Source organism: Pelodiscus sinensis, chromosome 5 (genome assembly GCF_049634645.1).
Source record: "Pelodiscus sinensis isolate JC-2024 chromosome 5, ASM4963464v1, whole genome shotgun sequence".
In the NCBI taxonomy this organism is placed as follows: domain Eukaryota; kingdom Metazoa; phylum Chordata; order Testudines; family Trionychidae; genus Pelodiscus; species Pelodiscus sinensis.
In genome coordinates, this window is record NC_134715.1 from 108,313,617 (window position 1) to 108,334,744 (window position 21,128).

Genomic DNA, 21,128 nt, shown 5'->3' on the forward strand with positions numbered 1-21,128 from the left:
AAATACATTAAAAGCCTGGCCCAGATTGTCGTATTGATTTTTGCAATAAATTAGAGTTATTACTGAATGATGCAGAGCACCTATGGCATTTACTGAAGTCATTGTCAACTGCAGAGGTTCAGCACCTCTTGGGATCGACAAGTTCTATGCCAGAGTCTCTACCATTAACTGTGGCCTCAAAATTAGTGGAAAGAAATCTGACCCTGGTGAATATCGGTGAAGTCTGAATATCTGTAGATAAATTATCTATGGAATGCTTATATTCATAAAATATAGCTGAAGTATGACTTCAGCAACACATGGGCCTTGAACTGGCATGTTGCACAGGGAGAATTTCACTCAATACAAAGTTATCTATTATCTCGTATTCCGAACATTTGCACTGGCTTTGCTAACAGAGAGTTAGGCCACATAGTGTCAGCTTCACCATGATGTTAAGCAGAAAATGGAATCATGCCAAAAGTAGTATTTCTGCAGGAAATAAGTCACATTTTTCAAACCTGGGTGCCGAAAGTTAAATATCCACATGAAAGCAGCCTAACTTTCCAATGTGTAGAGTCCCCACAACCGCCATTGATTTATACTGAAAATGAAATCCTGGTTCTGATATTAACTCCCACTGAAGAATTAGGCCTCGTTTTCCCCAATCTGTAAGAATAGAAATAGTAACATTTACCTACCCACATCAGAGTGGTATTGTATCGCTTATGTATTCTATACAATGTCAGGCTGTTGGATGGGGCTTTGAAACCCACAGATGGAAGACACTATAGGCATATAAAGAATAATTATTTATTTATGTATTTATTTGCAGCATAAAAAATAGCTTTTTGTGATGCCTTTAGTGGTGTATATGGAAGAACAGCAACGCTTATCTTCCCTCTATATGCTGACATCCTTTGGAGTTTTAGATGCAGATAATGGCAGGCGAGGGCATATAATAGGGTTGTGACTGACTCTGGAGATTCTAGATCGGTACTCAGAATAACTGGCACTTCTGTTTCCTGGGGAAAAAAAAGGAAAAGGAAAGGTTACTAAATCTAAGCCAAAGCTAGTGTCATTACCTTAACAGCAGCAGCCTTGGCAGCATATTTATACCCTCTTTCAATGTAGCAGCAGTACTCTCACTCCTGTTAGGGTGGGCATGTCCCGGATACATTCTTTGTTAGGATTAAGCAGTTTTGTAGAAGCACTGCTGCCCACAGCACCTCATAGCTTTGATGTAAGTGGAACAGGAAGCTGGAAATCTCCATAGGAGCTGATGTGCAGAGAAAAGCTGGATCAGTAAAGATAGGATTTCTATTGTTAGAACTTTGTGGGTGTTAAATGAACCTGCTTTGGAGGCATGCCAATAGAGGAGACGCAGGAAAGTCTGATGAGAGATACCAGGCATAGAAGTTAATTGTGTTTGGTGGGTGGAGGACAAACTAAAATTAAACCATTATCAAAGAAAAGCCTTGGACAGTTTGTTTTAAAACAGAGTTAATGGCTGGAGCCTGAAGCAAACCTAATTAAAAGGGAAAGAAAACAAATCATGAGGATAGCTGTGTATGCAGTGGATGTTTTATATATGGATTTTCTGTTGTTCCAAAGTCTACTATTGTGCCTAAGTAAGTCAGGTATATAACAAGTTTTCATACCAGTTAAGAGCACTTTAAATTGGATTGAATATCTAAACAGGGTTGCTTATTTTGCTAAGTCACATCACTTATGGAAAATAGCCTTCTCTGTGATGTGGATCTAATTTAAAGGACCCAAGTCCTTTTAACTGAGTTTAAGGGTCCTTTTAAAACTTGATAACTACCACCACCTCAGCCAGAATTTCTGGTCTCACTGAATACCTTCCCTTGGCACCCTTTCTAGACAATACTTCCTGAAGAACAAGCACTGAGAATGAAAACGACTTTAGTGGAGGAAAGGGAATGCTGCATCAACTTGGAAAAACACAGTGTATATTTAAATGAATGATAAGTAACACTCCTCCACCATTTCTGGTTATTGTGGCAGGAGTTCATTAACTCAGTTCCATACATGCTGGTAGAAATGTTCAACAGGTAAATGTCTTCATACCACAGAACTTTCCTCATCCACTAAATCATACTCATGATTAGGTGTCAAGGATAGCATAGTCCCAGAGTCCTAGGGTGTGCTCCATCAGCCCTATCTCTAGTCCTTTGGCAAGTGTGGCCTGGTACTGGCCTGACACTCCACAGCCTGCAAGGGGATACTAAATTGTGATATATTGTTCTGTTACTAGGCAACACTGTGTGTAAAATACCTTATTTAACCTAACCCCAACCACACCTAGCAGAGCGTTAAATGATCTTATGGTGAACACATCTGGTATCTATCTGACTAACAAAGAAGTTCTGTAGCCAGTCCCTATCTGGTACAGTAACATAACATGGTGTCTGAAGTAAATTAGAGTCAGAGGAGGAGAGAAACAGGAGGGACAAAGCCATGATGGTTGCAGACAGAAGGAACAGCAATAAAGATTGCAGGATTTCATCAACAAGCCACAATTCAGTACCCCAGAAAATTCAGCTTTGACAAACCTTCACAATGGGCAAAAGGGAAGCAGTAGTTAGAAGGATTTTGAATTGCAGACAAACTCCACAAAGAAATAGGAATTACATAGTATCTTCTTTAATTTATGTGTTGGGGAAGCAGAAAAAGTATGTCTTTAGATCCCTGGACTTTACTGAACACAATCTTTCCCCAAATAATTCCAAAAAATCTCTACAACTTCATCCTCCATGAATCAATCCCAGATACACAAACAAGGGAACCCAGGAAGAATCGTCCTATCTGGCATGACACTTATCATCATAGGAATATCCGCAATCACAAAAACCATTCTCAAACCATTCACCACATAAAGGGCCAAATTCCTTCAAGACACTACTATCTTCTACCAAAACTCTACAATATCAACAACCTCCCTTAGAATACCATCCTTGACCTGATGGATGCCATCTCCCTATATACCAACATCCTTCACTATTACAGCATCACTGTTTGCCTCAGATAACTACAATATAATGAATAAGTCTAAGAAATCCATCCTAAACATAATGCCAAACTCATCCATTTCATTCACACCACCACAAACTTCACATTTAACAGCAAACACTTTGTCTAACCCATGTGTCACGTTACTGGATCTTGAGGGGAGCAGCCAGATCACTGATGCACCTATAGGTGGGGGTGCTGGCCCCAACAATGGTATAAAAGGGGGCCATGTTGGGTATTGAATGGGAGCTTATTGTTTGCTGATCCTGTGTACGCTATTTATGTGAGTGTATAATGTCTGTGTGCAGGTAGGAATCTGTAATCTGTGTGAAAGCTGAATATTTCTCTGTATGTGGTTGAGCATTGCTATGGACAGACTGATTAGCGAGGCCCTGTGGGACAATGGCACTCGATGGGCCAAGGACACACTTAAAGCATGAGGGTGGAGACCTAAGAGCTGCCAGCAGAGAGAGGCTGAGGGCCAGGTGACTGGCTGAATACAAGAAGAGGCCAGGAAGGAGGTATAAAGAGGCCATGTGGTCGATGCCATTTTGTTCTCAGCTCAGCACTTCATCCCAGAGGCAGCATTGCAGGGATCGAAGAGCCCGGAAGACCTGTAAACCCATCCTGATGCTAGGATGTGCAACAAGAACTTTTAAACCAGCGGCTGTAACATCTCTGCTAGAGCCTGCATTGAGGACTGGGAGATTCGGTGCATGTAACATACTATTCTTTAACAACCTTGCTCTCATGCTTTTCCTTCTTGTGATAATAAACCTTTAGATATAGATTCTAAAGGATTGGCCCAGCGTGATTTGTGGGTAAGATCCAGAGGGCAAATTGACCAGGGTTCTGTGGCTGGTTTCTTGGAACCGGACAGAACTTGTTCGGGGTAAGTGGGATTGGGTGCTAGGACCCCCCCACCTGTGTATAGGCCCGGGGCCATCTGGGGCACGGATATTGCTGGGGTGTCGGAGGGGTTTTGCTCATGATGCTTCAGGCAGGCTGCTGAAGCGCTCTGTGGGACTGGTTTGTGGCCTGTTTGGAGAGGTCACCAGTCTGGGGGCTGTAAGGAGCCCCGGATTTGAGCAATTCACCCTGAGCGGACACCCTCAGCTGTGCCAAGACACGGCCCATTCCGTCACACCATGGCAATAGCCAGGGGTACTAAGATGGATTCCCAATATGCCAATTCCTTCCTTGGGCCACCTTGATAAAGAATTTTTGGAAAACTGCACAACAAAACAATGATATCTCTAAAGTACATTGATGATATTTTCATCTTCTTGATAAACAACCTAAACTTTCTTAGGGTATGCCTACACTATAGCATTATTTTGAAATATCTAATTTTGAAATAGTTAATTCAAAATAGATTATTTTGAAATAATGTGTCTACACACAAAATGCATTTCGAAATAGCATTTTGTTATTTTGAAATAGCGCGTCCACATTGAGTGGACACTGAATCGCATTTAAGGCTGGCCGGAACCAGTTCCGGCAGGGCACCAGGTCAGGACTTACTGTTCGGGGATGCTGCCTGAGGCTAACTGAAGTCTGTGCTTAAAGGCCCCCCGCCCCCCGCCCCCCGCCCCCACCCCCAGACAGCCAGTTCTCAGGTTTCCCTGCTTGCTTGACTACCTCGCTGAGGGACAGCAAAGCATTTTTGTCTCAGCGTGCTCTGATTGCCCTCACTTGGGACATCACAACACTCTGCAACATGGAGCTGGAGCTGCCCCTGGGCACTCTGGTGCTTCGCTTGGACATGTTGCTGCAAGCCTGGCTGCACCTGCTGCAGGCTGCCATCCAGAAGTCCATCGGGGGGCTGTCAGTATCCAGGAGGCCCTGTGGGAGAGCTGCCACCCTGAGGAGCCACCTCAGGCTGGTCTTCCTGGTGTGCCCCACTGGGAGCTTGTGCCTCATTCCTCCCTTTCGTCCTTCCACTTACCCTTCCCTAACCCCCTTCCTGGTGTAAAATAAAATACACGTATTTTCATAAATACAAACTCTCTTTGTACAAATGCAAACGGGGGTGGGAGGGAGGGAGGTTCAGGGCTCAGGGTTGGAAATCTCGACAGGCCAACTGTCTCCAGCACCACAGGTGCAGGGACCCGGGGGATTGGGGAGGGTGTGGAGGAAAAAGCGGGAGGGGGAGAAGGAGTGAGAGGAGGAGTGGTAGCTGGGGAGGCAGCAGGCATGCTGGCAGATGGCACGGCCCTGGGCAAGCTGCTCCCGCCGGAGCTGCAGGTCTTCTTGCACCCAGTGCTGGAGGGTGCAGTGCAGGGCTTGCAGTGCCCCCACGTGCTGCTGCTGGTACCTCTCCACTCCGTGGGTGGTCCTGCGGAGCCCTCCGGTGCGGGTGCATATCCTGGGCAGGGTGGTGCACTGTGCACGTGCAGCTGGTGTGGCTGTGGAGAAACAAGAGAAGTGGTCAGTTCTCCTTGGGGACACAGTGGGTGAAGCGCAGCCTGCCTCTGCAAGGTGAGGATGACAGTGCCCTGCACCATCAAAGCCGATGCGCTTGCACTGAGGCCATGTTCGGAATGTCCCAGGGAATGGGAGCTACCTCAAGACCACACCCATGCCCCTGTGCTATATATAGTGTGGGGGGGAGGGAAGGATGTCCCCTTCCTCTGTGTAGAGTGGCCTTGTGAAGGGAAGGCATCCTGCTGTGTCCCACCTCAAAGTCAGGAGAACGTCATGTCTCTTCACACATGCATGCAGCTAACAGGTTAAGGCCCCTGTGTGGCAGTCAGCTGGGGCCACATGCCCAGGGTGGTGCGGCACATACTCGCACATGCACGGATTGCTGTGTGATCCATGGACAGCAAGACCCACATGTGCAGTCCCTGGTTTCCATTCCCCTCCCTCCCCACACATAAGAGAACAGTGACAGCACTCACCTGTTGTTGCCTCCCTGGCCTCGGATGACACCGGCGACAGGCCCGCTTGGGTGGTTCAGGGGCCCTGGCTGCTCAGCACCCTTCTCCTGGTCTGCTGTGGCTCCTGGGTCTCCTCCTTCTCCTCCTCCTCCTTCCCGAAGCCCTGGTCAGGGCCCTCTGCTGCAGGGTTGACCATCACCTGGGGGGCATGGCTCATCCCGCCCCCCAGGATGCGGTCCAAGGCATTGAAATACGGGCAAGTGTCTAGGTCAGCCCCAGGTTGGGAGCTGCCCCCTGTGGCCCTGGCATAGGCCTGCCGCAGCTGCTTGATTTTCATCCGCACTTGCTCCTGGGTGCAGATGTGGCCCTTGGTGGCCAGGCTGGCAGCCATCTGGCTGTAGATGGCCACGTTCCTGCATCTAGTGTGGAGATCATGAACATTGGAGGCCTCCCCACAAATCTCAATCAGGTCCATGATCTCCGCACTAGACCAGGAAGGCGCCCGCTCTTTGCGGCCCCTGGCAGGATCTTGGGAGCTGGGGGACTGGTCCTGGGAAGCAGTGGAGGGCTGGCTGCTGGTGGCTTGCTGGCTCATATTGGGCCACTGAGTCAGGGGCAGTGACTGCTGGCTCTGGGCTGGCAGACCTGGAGCTGGCACAGGCACTGTGGCCAGACTCTACCCCTTTAAGGGCTCTAGGGACGGAGGGGAGGGAGAGGAGTTTTCCTGGTTGTGCCCAGAGTGGCCACCAGGGCACCCTGGGAAGGGCTGGAGGCCCCCAATTTTGAAATAAGCATCTATACAGCGCTTATTTCAAGTTAGCTATTTCAAATTTGGCGTTACAGTGAGCCCTCGCTACTTCGCGGTTCGACCATCGCGGATTCACGACTTCGCGGACTTTTTTCCCAGCCTCAGAAACAACGTTTTTCCGCCAGCAAAGGATGGTTCGCGGAGTTTCAGAAACGCTTCGGCCTGAAAAGCGTTTCCCTGCATGGCGAGGCTGCTTCCGCTGACACTACCGCTGCTGAAACTTACGCGAATGAGACATTTAAGAATATTATCACTGAAGGTGGATACAAGCCCGAACAAGTGTTTAATATGTTTTAGTTTAGGGTACTGTAGTACATGCATTAAGTGTTCTGTACATTAAAGGGTGGTTTGTTAACAGTACTACGTAAAGGGAGGGTTTTAAAAAATATGGTGTCCCTACTTCGCGGATTTTCAGCTATCGCGGTCGGGTTTGGAACCTATCTACCGCGATAAACGAGGGTTCACTGTATGCAGTGTAGACGCACCCTAAGAAACATGGACTTAACAGAAACACTGATTTTATGGATCATTATAACAATTTGCAATATTCCTTACTGTCTGCTAGTCCTTATTAGCCCAACTCATTTAAAGAGTTCCCTACAACATGCAAGAAATTGTTATACTTCACGATTTATTCAGCCTTGTATTTACCTCATCCTGGTTATCTTCTCCATACCTGAGGAAGAGTTCTGTGAAACTAGAAAGCTTGTCCCTTCAATCAACAGAAGTTGGTCAATAAAAGATATCTCCTCATGATCCTTCTCTCTGTAAATTAAACAGTCTCATTCTTTTCAATCTCCTCTTATGGGGAAATCTTTTTATATCCATAGTCATTTCTTTTGCCTGTCTTTGGTCCCCTTCAATTTCTACCACATCTTGAGCTCAGTACATTATTCAAAAAGAGTATGTTTATATGATGTTTTATATACTGGCATTATCTTATTATGAGTTTTAGATTATCTTCCATACTTTATGCATCTTAATATTTTATTTGCTCTTTTGACTGCCCCTGCAGACTGAGTACAGCTTTTCATCAAATTAGGCACAATGATGCCCTTGTCTCTTTCCTGGGAAGTTACACATTTTGAACCCAGCAGTGTATATCAGTAGTTCAAATTATTCCCTTCAGTGTTGTCCGTGACAGTTGTTGGTACTTCATCAGAGAACATTTCAGGGTGTTTCTGTTGATCCCTGCAGCCTCTTGGAAACAAGCCAATACTATCTGGTGATCAACAATTATATAAGATGTCACAGAAAGGTCCAGCAGGATGAGTATAGTATCCTTCCCTCCTCCTTTCCTAAAGAGAAGAGGGTATCCTCCAGAGCAATATGTGCTGTATCTGTATGTGCTGTATCATGCTGTAGCATGCCCCAGCTTGAAGCCAGTCTAAGTGGGAACCAAAATACTGGAAGATGAAAGCTGACACTGAATGGACTTCTCTATTTACCTACTTGAAAAAGAGAAGGTAAGCAATTGGCTGTAGTGTTTTAGGTCTTTAATAGTGAGCAGTAACTTCTTCAGTACTGGTGGGACTAATGCATGTTTTCTGGGGGGTGCATAGTAGATTCTCATCACCAAAAGAAGTGCTCGTATTCACTGTTAACAGGAGTCCCAAGTGGCAGAAGAAGGGCAGGGTCAGAGACCCAAGTGGACTTTTATCATGACTTCTTATGTAAATGTGTCAAATTCTTGGAAGAAGAGCATTGGGTTTTGATCCTGTTGTCATTGGCCAGTGGGATGTAGATTCTAAAGCGCCCTTTTGAAAATGAGATTTTTGCTGAGTGCCATGATGCCTACAACACTTTTAAATACTGGTCCTTAATTTTCTGTGCCCATCTGTAAACTGGGAATATTATACTTCATTACCTCAGAGGGATGATATGAGCAAAAAAATTAATAACTTATTGCCAGGTATTCAAATGCTCTGTTGATGTGGGCCATATCAATTGATTCTCCTCCTTTGGCATGCGAGAGATGCAGTAACCCTGTGTTGCCCAAAGTTTAGGTGCTGAAATTCTGTCTGACTATAATGCAACCTTCACAAGGGAATGAAGTTCTTTATGCCCTTCCCTGACTGCAAATTCTTACATGGATCCAGCACTATCAGGCTCGTAGGCAGGGAACTCTTATTGATTTGAATCTTAGTAGGGAGTGAGCTACAGGACTTTGTCCTAGGAAGATTAAGATCTTCTCAATGAAGTCAAAGAAAGCTTTGCCAGTGATTTAAATGGGAGAAGGTTTTCATTAGAATACTTGGGAATTAATAGTCCAAAGAGTCTCATAAGAGTTAATGCATATGAGCACTCATCGTGTGCAAGGGCTACAAACCCCCAATGTTTACCTTATTTATATTATTTGCCATTTTAAAATCAAGCCCTCTAAAATAATTATCTAACAAAGACTACTTGTATAGGCAAGGCATGTTGGTCTGAGGAAACTATCAAACAACCTTTCCATAAGAAAGGAGAAAACCCTGTTTCTTTGCAAATTTGAGTGAAGGTAGATGCAAAAAGGAGAGTCTGTATGTCATGCTCTGGAAAATGGAAGTGTTTGCAACAGAGCTCAGCGTAGAATCCAAAAAGAATAATTTATCTGCCAAATTTTGTTGTTCTGTTCATGAATTATCCATGAACAGCTAAGTGTTTTTCTCATTTTTATTTGTCCTTCAAAATGATGAGCCAAGTATATTCAGCTAGTATTTCTTGGTTTGTAGATTGGTTGTAAGTGGTTGCTTGCAAAAATTTGACATGTATTGCTTAGTTTTGATCAGCCACCCAGTAAAGCTGGTTGAAAATTATAAAATGATGGGATTTGAAGAGTTTTCATTGAAAAGATTGTTATCTTAGGCTGTGTCCAGACTCAGGTTTTTTTTTCGAAAATAGTAGCCTTTTTTTAAAAAAAAACTTCACCTGCGTCTAGACTGCAGCCGCGTTCTTTTGAAATTAAATCGAAAGAACGCGGCTTTTCTTTCGACGGCTGTAAACCTCATTTCACGAGGAAGAACGCCTTTTTTCGAAAGTGCTCTTTTGAAAAAAGGTGTTCTTGAATGCCAACAGGGCTTTTTAGAAAGAGAACATCCAGACTCACTCGCTGCTTTCTTTCAAAAAAGCGGCTTGCTTTTTCGAAAGTACTGCTTGCAGTCTAGACGCTCTTTTTCGAAAGAGGCTTGCAGTCTAGACATAGCCTTATTGAAAAACTGAAATCCTTCATTTTTGCTTGAAGACTGAAATTTCAGCCGAAAACTACTCCATACCCCCCAAAAATTGAAACCAGATCTTCATATATAAAACCAAATTTTTGAGGAAACAGACTTTTGATGAAAATTATATTTTGTCAAAACCTTTGTCCACTGGACAAGGTTTTAACAGAAAGTTTTCAACCATGCTATGCCAACTGTTTTTCTCACTTCACTCACAAAGGCTACATCTAGACTATAGGCTTCTTTTGGAAGGAGCTTTTTAGAAGAGATCTTCCGAAAAAACGTCTTCTGAAAGAGAACATCCACACTGCCAAAATGCATCGAAAAAGCAATCTGCTTTTTTGAAAGAGAGTGTCCAGACTGAATGGATGCTCTCTCACATGTAAGCTGTGATTGCTATGGATGGAATGGCCACCAGGGCATTTGTGCTTTTTCCTCTTTCCTCTTCTTCCGAAAGAACTCCCTCTTCCCCATCCACGCACACCTTTTTGCAAAAGAGCTCTTTTGCAAAAAGGCTTCTTCCTCGTAGAATGAGGATTACCAATGTCAGAAAAAAACCTCTGTTCTTTCAGTTTTTTTGTGGAAGAATGCAATTGCAGTGTGGACGTTCCTCAAGTTTTGTCAGAAAAACAGCTGTTTTTCTGACAAAACTATGTAGTGTAAACATACCCAAAAAGAAGTTTTCCTTTCCAAAGAGACAAATGCTGATTCTCACTCCTCTTACACCTGATTCTTGTCCTTCCCTTTCACTGCTCTTATGCCTCTGTCCCACTATTGTCTCTGTCTGGAATGCTTGCACAATGCTTTATTCACACACAGAAATCTTCGACTATCTCTGAATATATGCACAATGAATGTCTGAAGGATTCTGAATGGAGGAAGTAACATGGAAAGCAGTACATGAATGTAGAAGCTTAACATAGCAGACCTAATTCCTACCTGCCTGCAGGGCTGTTCTCTTGTCCCCACTAGTGACTTCTTTCCTTAAGACAGTAGTGCAGAGGGAATCTTTCTTCCCTTGCCGTTCTCCTTTCCCCTCTGCCAGCTATAATCCTATCCTTAGAATCCCTGTGTATAATAAAGTCCTGTCACTCTGGTGCAAGGCAAGAACTAGGTTTCACCTGGAACAATATCATTGCTCTTGTGGTGGGTAGATGGGAAGAGGGGTTAAAAAACTCCTCAGTGTTCACTCAAGAGAAGTAATCTGAACTTTTTGGGACCTCAAAACTTTCCCTGGTTCACTCCCCAATTAGAAGAGAGCACTGCTGTCATAACTCCCTTTTTTTACAAAGGGAAAGTCCTGGGGGTGCTTTGAGTGTTTTTATTTTCTCTTCTGATTTGTTTCCCCTCTTGCTCCTGCTTGGTCTTTTTCATTCTCTTTCTTTCTTTTCTTTTGTACACCTGAAGCTCTTCACCCTCCTACGTGTGCCACACAGGTAGTAGTTTGTGATGCATTGTGCCAGTAGCCAGGTTGTCGTATTTCCCCAAAGTGTTTATGGGAACATCCTTCCAATGAGCTATGTTCCCTCGCTGTGAACGTACAGTTTCCAATTTGCCCTTGAAATGTGAAACAATCAGTGTTGGCAGCACTTATTCTTTCCTGACAAATACGTTACTTATTCTGGAGTTTGTAAACAGCTTAACAGTAAGTTCTTGTGACAGCAACAATACAATACAGTAGGGTTTCCTTTGCTATCTAATTTATTTTGCATTTGTTCAAAGCAAGGGGGAAAGAATGGTGCCAGATACCAGTAGCAGCATTTGTCTTAATCATCCCGTCACTAATTTCTCCCATGATCAGTGCAGACAAGCAATAGAGAAGGTAGCTACAACATTCTAATGAGTCTATGCAAAGGCAACATCCTCTCTGCCCGTTACCCACTCTTGCCGCTGACATGCTCACTTGCTTGTCTTCTCCTTGCTCAAGGCATGCTCACACAAATGCGTTATTGTAATTCAGGACAAACATGAACAAATGAACAAACATTGCAGCTTTCAGTGCATGTGATTAAAGTGTATCAGACACAGGAAGACTCTTTCAGGGGAGCTGACACTGAATCAACACTTACTGGATTGCTTGGAGAGTTGTGTTTTACAAAATGTGAGCCAGCAAAAGGACCTCCTCAGATTCTCCCCTAACAAGTTTCCACCCCAAAGTGTTTTAGTTCACATTGAAGATACCAGATTAATAGCTCTGGAGACTCTACGCCTCTATTTATACTCAAAATAGGCACAGCAGGAGTGCTAACTTCTTATAGTGCCCTGTATATCTGTGTGTCCATTTATTTTTTGACCTCTCTCTGCCAGCAAGGGTGATGCTAAATGTAGATCACTCATGACCGTAAAAGTGACAATTATTATAGTGGTACATATTATAATTATTATTTATCTGAAGTTAAATTTAGTGCTTATGCCCAGTAAGATTAATAGCATTAGCTGGAGTCAGATATAGGAAGAACAATGCACTGCCATTCTAAAACTTAGTATCTCTTGAGCAAAGAGTTCCAGCAAATTGTGCCAGATCCTATGCTGGTTCAATAATATGGACAAATGAGTAACATGAACATGAACCAGATCTATTGCTTCCATATCTGAATAGTATAGCTAGGGGATTTTCACCACAATTATTGCACAGAAAGTATTCATTTTCTTAAATCTTACAATAGTATCATGGGTATAGTGGGTCCAATTCTCCAAATATTTGCTCATGACTAGTCTGACTGAAGTCCATACAACTTACTTCAGATTCAAGCATTATTCAAGTGAGTAAGAGAGACAGCCTCAGACTTCAAATCTGTTGCTTGTTAATAGCAAACATCAGTGTAAGAACAATTTTTGAATTCCATCCTCTTTTAAAAGTCATTTGGCTCAACATACATGTACGTGGTTTGTTGGGTTTTAGTTGTTGTAGTTTTTACTAACTCAGAGTACAATACAAAACGTGTTGACCTAATTCATCACTGGCAAAAGCATGTGTAATTCCAGTGAAGACAGCAATATCTCATTTGCTTACATCAGTACTGACTGAGGCCTCTTGGTGGTTGACTACATTTGCAGTCATCTCATACTACATGACCAGAAGTCCCATGTAATCCATTTTATCATCTACATCAAATAATGGGACACAATGTAATGGCTTTCGGTTTCTCACAAGAAGTGTCACAGGCTTTCCTAACAAGGATAATAAATTTTTAAAAGTGCAAATAGAGAAATCCAATAGATGCTTAAGTTGCATTTTAGCTCTGCAGTTTATCTTCACACGCACACAAACACACATATGCCCTGTTATTTTATTTCTTCATAAGGCCTCAGTGCTGAACTGATCCTGTTGGGATTTGAATCTACATTTTCAGTAGCTCTAGACCAGTGGCTCTCAAAGTGTGGTCCGTGGACCACTAGTGGTCCATGGCCATCTTGTAGGTGGACCAAAGGCTCAAGGCTCAGCCCCTCACCTACCACCCCACAATCGCTCCAGTCATGCCTCCCTGTAGGATTAGAATACCAGTGCCAACTTCCTGCTGCAGGGTGAGGGGAAGCCCAAGCCTTGAAAACTGGATCTGGCTTGCAAGGGGAGGAAGTAGTTCCATGCACTGCTGCTGCTGCTGCCAGTGGCTGGAGGAATGGGATTGCAGGGAACTGAAGCCTGAAGGCTTTCCTTGCTGCTCCCATTGGCTGCAATCCCAGCTAATGGGAGAAGCAGGGGCTGGAGCTAGGCATGGCAGGAAGTGCCCCTCCTTCTCACACACCCCCATCCCACTGAGATCCTGTACCCCCACTCTGCTTCTACATCCTCCCTCCCACCTCGACCCCACGCCCCCAGCCATCTGCATCCAACCTCCCAACCAGACTCCTATCCCCAACTTGCTCCTACATCCTATCTTCCACTCAGACCTTTCCCTCTACCCCTCTTGCATCCATTTTGTCATCATGGGTGGTTGGCTGATGGTCTGTTGAAAAGTTTGTGGTGAGTGGGTTGGGCTATAGGCCAAAAAGTTTGAGAATCACTGCTCTAGATATAACCAACATTATTCATAACCCTCTAAACTGATGTTGAAAGAATTGTGGATGGTTAGGTCATTCTGCTACTAGTTCTAATGTATTTGGCTGCCATTTGGAACACATTTTTCTGGCCTATATGAATGAGCCTAAAGGTAATTTTCAGTAGATTAGATTTTTTTGGACATCTGCTCTCCCTTATTGACTTGCCTACTGTACCTTGTGTCCTACTGTTTATGGTGGGGAAGTTAAATATAGCAGTCTATGATGTAGCAATATTGAACAATGTGGGCTATTTGGTGGATCCCTTATGTGTTCTTTTTCTCTATAAATACCTCATACTTGTACATGGTAAATATACTAAAAGTTAGAGCTTCTTGGGTGCTTGTGCCATTATTACTAGAAGTCTTAATTTTGCTAGTTTTATAAAGTGTTTGGTGTGTTATTTTCCTTTGTTGGACTAGACTGATCCCAGGACATTAGAGAGACAGAATGCACATTGTAATATCATTTATTTGATCAATTTCTCTTGATGAGAGATACAAGCTTTCAAGCTAAACAGAGCTCCTCTTCAAGACAATGAGAGAGTTCTGTGTAGCTTGAAAGCTTGTTTCTCTCACCAACAGACACTAGTACAATAAAAGGTATTACCCCACCCATCTTGTCTCTTTATATTGGATTTTTTAAATTGATAATGATTATTACCATTTGGCTAAGAAGGTGTCAATAGTCTTTGTTGCCAATGTATCCAAACTGTGACTTCTATAATATAAAATGTTCTAGCTCATGAAAAGGATCTCAGCCTTGTCTTGTTTTTAGGTTCATACAAACCTGACTATATAGTAGTTTAAAGTTTGATAGACATCTTAGATCAGCTGAAGGTTGTAACTAAGATTAATTCATTTGTCTAAGTCAGCTCCTATAATGCAACAGAAATGGCTTATTACTTGTGAGCTGCTAAAAGTGTGTAATTGTCTATTGCCCAGTGCAAGGCTGAGCTTAACAGAATGTAGATGAAAACATATAAAAGGTATAAAGTGTATTAGTGGGCATTCATTTTACCCAGATATTCAGTGCTGTGGCCACTTGTCTTTTCATCAACAGTATCTGATAACATGAAGAAATTAATAATTTACAGAGGGTAGGCAGTACTTTTCCATTAGAAGCTGTGTGCAAAGGAAAAAAAGAAATGTTGGCACGTGGCAAACTGTTCTCTACAAGGTCATTCTGCCTCATTTTGTAAATGTGTTTCTCTTTAACACTTTCAGAATCATGAAGAAAACACAGTTCAGAAATATATCTCTATTTTATATTAAATGCAAAAACCAAACCAAACCATCTCTGAATCAATACTGAGGTTGCACATTTAAAATAAAAAAGTCAGGAAATGCTAAAATAACGATTCCTACAGAATATGTTTTATCTCATTTTCTTTTCCTGTCTTTCTTGCTAAATAAGTAGTCTAATATATTTTCTGTTCATATTGTTAATGGTGTACCACAAAATGTGAAGGATGGGCAATACAGTACTAGCACTTCTAATGATATTACGTTTGTTGTATTTAGAAAGTTGAAATAAATATTTAGAATTTAGAGAACTCAGCAAAAATTATGGGGAAACTAAAATAGTAAGACACAATTTTGAGCACACCTATGGCTTTATCCTGTTCCTTAGGGTGTGTGTGTGTGTGTGTGTGTGTGTGTGTGTGTGAGTGTGTGTGTACACGCATATAGTGGGGGCAAAGAGAAGGGTGTAAAGACAGGAAGGGGTGTTGTGAAGGATTCTGTTGATGTTTCCAGCAGATACTTATAATGCAAATTGTTTGTTCTAAAATTAACATTTTTTCAGTTACAGAACACACATTTCAATATTATCTTGCAACATGAGGTACAGATATTATAAATGAGATGAACAATGCACAAACATTCCATATAGCTTAAAGCATATTTTTATAAGTCTAATATCTAGTTGAACAGAACTAACACACAGTGAGTCAAAATGGCTTCCAGTTGTGTATTTGTCCATTTTCAGTGGGACTTAGGGGGCCTAAGGATAACTGACACCTGGTGTGTCAGCATTATAGCCAGAAACATAACATTGTACTGTGCCGTAACACAGCTGTTAGTGTATATGGCAGTATCCATCTCAGTCAAGTATATTACTTTTATAGAGGACAATCTGAGTCATCTTTTCTTTGCAAAAGATATACATGATTATACATGAATGCAGCATAAAAACAGGGGAGAGCAGGTGGGAGCCAGTGCTCGTGGGGAACTGTCTTTTAAGCACGCTCCCCACGAGCACAAGCTCCAGGGAGCCTCCTGCTTCCCCCTTCCCTCCCCATGCTGCTTTCTCTGTATCAGAAGTATTAGTTACTTGTATCAGAGGCAGCAGCATAGCACCAAATTGGAACAGTTCTAGCAGGAAAGATTGAGGGAGACCTACATCACGGTATTATATTGCCCAGGGTTCAGGTACTCGGCTAAGAGGTAGTACATCCCTTGTCATGTATCTTTTCCATTTTAGGCAGAGGGGGTATTGAACTGGGATCTCCCACAACCTGGATAAGTACCCTAACCATGGGGCAGAATGCTACAAGTCGGGCTTTCTTAGCTTCTTGCAAGAAATCCCTCATGCATCTGACTCCAGGAGAAGGCTCACAGTTAAGGCTCCCAAGCAGAGATAGATGCAAAACTCCCTGGAAGGGGCAAGGCTTAGTTCATAACCCTCTACATGGCATCTCCCATTTACTAGCTTATGTTATTCCCTACCAGTGTACTGGATTTTGTGAATCTCCTTCTTGAGCACCTATCTCTCCTCATGAAATGTATAGAAGCCTGAGCACCTAACTCAGGCTTTGTAGATCACGGTGGTGTTCCTGAGATTTTTTCAGGTGCCTACAAGTTAGATGTGGTGGCAGTGTAATACTGTAATGAAGGTCTCCCTCAATCTTTCCTGATGGAATTGCTACAATTTGGATAAATGATTAGCCATTGGAGGAGGGGAACCTGGTGTTCCCACAGCATAGATTAGTGCTCTAATCCCTAGGCTACAAGGTCAATTTCATGCTTGCATTTTTTAGCCCAATAACAAAGTGGTTACTCCTTATTGTACTGCTTCCTAATAGAGATGTGATAGTGTACATGTTTAAATGGTGCTCAGCATAACAATGCCTATGTTCCTTTGTGAATCTAGTGGTCTGTCTCCACTAGCAGGTGGATTGATCCACTGGCTTTTAATTTAGCAGGTCTAAAGAAGGCCCACTAACCTGACTGCCAAACTTGCTCCTGTCAGTTCTGGTACTCCACCAGAATGAGAAGTTCCTCTCATCAACACAGTGTGGTGTAGATACCACAGGAAGTCAACTCCAGCTATGTTATTCATGTAGCTGGAGTTGCATGACATAGGTTGACTTAGCCTGTGATGTAAACTTGCTCTATGCCTACTTGACTGTCCAGCATCATACCCCAGTACGATTTTGAACAGAAAACCCGTTATGTTTTTTGCATCATAATTATATGCTTTGAGTTACCCTTTTATTTTAGGTACCTGAAATTCCAATGGCTATTTCTGGAGTTCCTGACCAAGCCATCATCACCAGCTGCTTTAGCATGCTTAGTACTGCGTTGAATAACTTAGGTAGGGAGTGTTGCTCTTCAGCACTTTCAGAAATCATTGTTCAGTCCAGTAGGTCCCAAGATTATGGGGAAGTATCCTTCACAGACTGTTGTCAAGAAGCCTAAGATCATATTGGGCTGCATTTTTCTCTGGGATCTCTTGAAGTGAGTAAGATTTCCCTTGGACTCCTTTAACTCATGAGTATGTAGATGAGAAATTAGGCCAATTCTGGCAAGGAGCACTCCCTGGCAGTGGCTGCATGTGAGGTCTCTATCTTCAGCGGCGCCGACACCAGTGGTGCCAATACAGGTCCAGTCACGCTTCCTATGTCGGGCTTTCTGATCTTCTTCATGGAGACATTGCATCATCTCAAAGGGTGTGTCTAGACTACAGGGTTTTCTCAACAAAAGTGGACTTTTGTTGACAAAACTAAACCTGCGTCCACACTACCGCTGAGTTCTGTCGACATAACGTCGACAGAACTCAGCAGTTTTGTCGACGTATGTAAACCTCATTCTACGAGGAATAACTCCTTTGTCGACATAGTTCTGTCGACAAAACAGCAGTGTGGACGCAGGGGAAAAGTTATGTCGACATAAAAGGCCTCCAGGGAGAACCCCTGGTGGACACTCCTGCCACAGCTTGCAACGCTTTTGTTTCTGCCCGTAGCCATCTTTAAAAGGCACAGGCACCCAGGAGCAGCACTCTGGCAGCAAGCGAGCTCCAGATCAGATCAGAACTGTACTGCTCAATTGTGGGTGAGCTATGTCAGAGGGACCAGCCCCCCCAAACCCCTCCGGCCCTTCCAGGGAATCATCCCCCCGGGATCCCCAGGGCTCAAAGCGCCGGGCACCCTCCTGGTCAGGGCCAGAGATAAAAGCCCTCCTGGGCCTCTGGGCTGAGGAGGAGTCCCTCCAGGCCATGTACTCCACCAAGAGGTGGAATGCTGACATCTTTGCCAGAATGGCAGAAGACCTGGCCAAACAAGGCCACCATCCCCACACACTGGAGCAGGTTAGAGCGAAAGTTAAGGAGCTGAGGCAGGGGTATGTCCGGGCCCGTGAGCAGAGCTCCCGCTCTGGGGAAAAGCCGTACTCCTGTGAGTACTACAAGGACCTGGACAGGATCCTGGGGGCAGGGGATCCTCTGCCTCCTGAGAGACTGGTGGAGTCTGGGCTCGAGACCCCGGTTGTACAGCAGCCGGAACACCTGCTGGAGGACCAGGAGCTCCAGGAGGAGGAAGACAAGGAGGACAGCACCCAGGAGCCAGGCCTCGAGACACAGGAGGCCTCTCAGACCACCTCGGACTCCAGGGAGGGAACATCAGGTGAGTGCTGTGAGGGTCCAACACACACAGGGCAGGGCAGGGCAGGGCAGGCGGGAGCAAAGGGGACGGTGCAGTGCTCTAACATGTCATGCTGAGCAAGGGCCGGGGGGAGGGAGAGAGCACACCCATGGCTGCCCTCAGGGAGGACCGTGCTACCCCCCTACATCCACACGGCTGCTAGGCACTGCTTGTTCCTGCAGGCAGGGATGCCACATGCAGGCATGGACTGGAGACGCTGGGACAGCCTCACAGCTGCAGGCCTCTCAGCACTCAGTGGGAACCCCGACCGTGGCCCGACACTCATCCGTGTTGCTCACCCATGGGGGATGCGTGGGGGCGGGGGGGTATGACGGTGGCCTGCACACCGCCTGGGCCAGGACACACCATGCCTTACTGAGACACACATGAGCAGCCTCTGAGCCTAGCACAGGCACTGCCTGATGAGAAGAAGAAGGGCATGCACTCTCAGGGAAAGGGTGAGCATGCTTGACTGACGACTTTTCCCTCTTGTCCTCCACAGCCGGACCAGCTGACCAGGAGGGGGGCGCCCCACCTGCCCGACCACCCAGACGGCTGCAGGGCACCCGTAGGCACTGGCGCACCTATCTAGAGCTGGTGCACCAGCACGTTGGAGTCCTTCACGAGATGAAGGACTCCATGGAAAGGAGGCTGGAGGCAGATGCCGAGTGGCGCCAGCAGTTGCTGCTAGAATTTAGGCAGCAGCGCAGGGACATCTGCGCTGCCATCCAGGGGGCCATGGCCTTCCCCGGTCCTTTGCCTGCTCCTGCCCCTCCTCCTCAGCCTGCCCCCTCCTCTGTTCCTGCCCCTCCTCCTCAGCCTGCCCCCTCCTCTGCTCCTGCCCCTCCTCCTCAGCCTGCCCCCTCCTCTGCCCCTGCCCCCTCCTCAGCCCCAGCCCCAGCCCTAGCCCCAGCCCCAGCCCCCTTCTGTGGCATCCCACACGCGCAGCCAAGCGCGACAAGGCCACCAGAGCCAAAACAGCAGGATCTCGGCCTCCAGGCAGCCCCCTCAGCCCTGAGCCTCTCTCCTCCCTTCCACGTTCACATTCCCCCTTCCCACCAGTGACACAAACTGAGGGAAGCATTTTTTAAGCACTTTATTTTCTACAGCAAACATTTTTATTTTGTCTCTGAATCCAAGAGTTATTTATTTTCAATTGTTACAAAAAAAACAGTTACATAAAGTGTACTGTATTTTTCAACATCACCTGTCTCCATTCTCAGTGAGTGGGGACTGAGTAGAATGGGTGAATGTGGGGCAGGGAGGGGTTGCAGGGAGGAAGGCACCAGGGGTATGGGGCAATCCCACATGTGGAAGGCCCTGGGGACAATCAGGGGCTTCCCTGTGAGAATTGCTCCCTCAGGGCTTCCGGAATGCACAGGCCCAGCTGGTGGGCTTGCCGGGTGGCAGCTGTCCGGGGCTGCCCAAACTGCCTCCCCTCCATCTCCATCTGTGTCCTCCACGCAGGGAGGAAGGCCTCCCCTTTCCTCTCTACGAGGTTGTGCAGCACACAGCATGCTGCAACCACATCAGGGATGTTGTGTTCCCCCATGTCCAGCCACGTCAGCAGGCACCTAAACCTGCCCTTCAAACGGCCGAAGGCGCACTCCACCTGGAAGCGAGCCCTATTCAGGTGGGAGTTGAACAGTTCCCTGCTCGCGTCTAGGTGGCCGGTGTAGGGCTTCATGAGTAGGCATCTGTACATCCCCGACAGCCAGGTTCCTCTCTGGGAAGAATGCCCCAGTCTGAAGCCTGCGGTACAAGTAGGAGTTCCTGAACACACGGGCATCGTGTGCACGGCCTGACCACCCGACACAAACATCCGTGAACTGTCCTCTGTGGTCGACCAGAGCCTGCAGCACCATAGAGAAGTAGCCCTTCCTATTGATGTACTGTGCCGCTCGATGGGGTGGGGCATGGATAGGGATGTGGGTCCTGTCCAGTGCTCCACCGCAGTTTGGGAACCCCAGCCCCGCAAATCCAGCCAGGATGTTCTGCAGGTCTCCGAGGCGAATGGTCCTGTGGAGCAGCTCCGCATTGATGGCCGTCACCACCTGCAGAATGGGAGAAATAGAAACACACAGCACAGGACTTTAGAGGGATTGGCTCACCTGATGAGAAGTGCTCCCCCCTTTGTCCTCCAGACAATCCCTTCCCTGGCCCTGCACCATGGCAGGGGGAGGCTGAGAGGGCTTCTGCCTGTGCCACCCTATCCCCAATTCCCTGTGCCTGGTCCTGACTGCCCCCTGGACTGTCCCCCGAGAGTG

The 21,128-nt window shown here is 45.6% G+C and overlaps 1 long non-coding RNA gene across 4 annotated transcripts in view; it reads right to left on the bottom strand.

Annotated features, from left to right (window-relative positions):
• Nucleotides 1-778: 778 nt before the first annotated feature.
• The window catches only part of LOC112546628 (uncharacterized), a 120,815-nt gene continuing 100,465 nt past the window's right edge, over nucleotides 779-21,128 (bottom strand). For all 4 annotated transcript variants that reach the window (XR_012904367.1, XR_012904366.1, XR_012904368.1 and 1 more), the window contains one exon: nucleotides 779-1,004. This is a non-coding gene — a long non-coding RNA (uncharacterized LOC112546628). The remainder of the gene's footprint in view (nucleotides 1,005-21,128) is intronic.